General features: G+C 52.7%; 1 pseudogene across 1 annotated transcript; it reads right to left on the bottom strand.

The window, feature by feature from the left end:
- On the bottom strand, positions 1-1197 carry LOC309974169 (KH domain-containing, RNA-binding, signal transduction-associated protein 3-like; annotated as a pseudogene). The gene has a single exon. The product of its transcript is annotated as a KH domain-containing, RNA-binding, signal transduction-associated protein 3-like (transcript).
- Between the last annotated feature and the right edge of the window lie 207 nt (positions 1198-1404).

Raw genomic sequence — 1404 nt, 5'->3', positions numbered from 1 at the left:
CAGGTTGATGTTTCAACAAAGTAATTTTAAATTCCATCCATTCAGATGTTAAGCATTTTGATTTATTTAAAAAGGGATTGTTCATAGAAAACAATTACTTTGAACAGTATACAGGACTGGTGGAGACTGGCTATGTCACAACATCAGACAGTACAATCAGTATCTGCTGTATGGCTGGTCTCTGTAGACGCCCTTTGCTGTCCTTGCCGAGGGTGCCTTGTGTCTTGAGTTTGTCCACTCCTCTTGCCCGTAGGAATCATAAGTCTCTTCACTGAGTCCGTGTCCATAATCATAGTAATCAGCACCACTTTGGGCTGGGGCGCTATAGCTGTTATCATAGGAATCATAACTCTGTTCATCATAAGCAGCGCCATATCCATCATCATAGTCATAATCTCCATAGGTCTCTTGTGTTGGGGGCGGCGGTGGAGGTCTGTACCCAGTTGGGGGGACATCTCTTGCTCTGGGAGTGAGAAGTCCTCTTCCTCGACTCACTGGCCCTCGGGTGGAAAGGATTCCTCTGGAAGTTGGTGTCCCTCGCGGTACCCCGACTCCCACTGGCCGGGCCGCGACTCCTCCCCTTCCCCTGGTTATTGCTGGGGTTGGTACACCTCTTGTACGCAAGGTAGGTTTCCCTCGAGCAACTGGTACATCTGCATTTTCTGAACCACCATTCAAATATGTTAATTCCTGGAGCTGTGCTTGCCTGATTTCATCATTATAGTCCGGAATGAGGAACTTTTTGATTTCCTCCAGAGCATGTCCTATCCGGGCATAGGCTTCTGTGGCGGGGCAAACACTTCAATCAGAACATGGAGATCATCATCGAGGTGGAAGTACTTTGCTTCTCCACTTTTCCTCAACTCTTCTTCCTTTGCCTTGTCTCTCATGGAGCCTTTTCCAAGGATGGACATTTTTGTCAAGGTTTCTTCTTGCAAGCACTTCAGAGAATTGCCACGTGGCCCCAAAAGTTTTCCCACGAAGTTGAACTTAGGGAGCTGTTTTACAGGAATCAACACTTTCTGTCCCAGCTTCATGTTCTTATTAATCACCACATCAATGTACTTTTCTTCGTCCTTGCCTTCTCCTTTGTGAAACTTTTCTATTTCTTGGTTCACCAGCCGCAAGGGCGTGCGTGAAGGAGGGGTCCAGGGAGTCCTTCTCCGCCATCAGCTCCAGCAGGTACTTCTCCTCCATGCTCGCCGGCCGCCAGGGCCCTGGACGCGGACTCGAGGCGGGCGAGCAGCGCCGGCCACGCAACCCCCGACCCCGCCCGCGCCCTAGCGGCGCGGAACCCGGGCCGGATGCCGCGGCCGTGGCGCGGCGGAGCCAAGCTAGGCGGTCGGCCTGGCGGCGCCGCGAGGCGGGAAGCGGCCGCACAGCCCCGGTCCCCAGGGGGTGGCC

Source organism: Leucopleurus acutus, assembly GCF_964270905.1.
Source record: "Leucopleurus acutus genome assembly, chromosome: 17".
Taxonomy (NCBI): Eukaryota; Metazoa; Chordata; class Mammalia; order Artiodactyla; family Delphinidae; genus Leucopleurus; species Leucopleurus acutus.
This window is presented reverse-complemented; position numbering and strand designations above follow the sequence as displayed.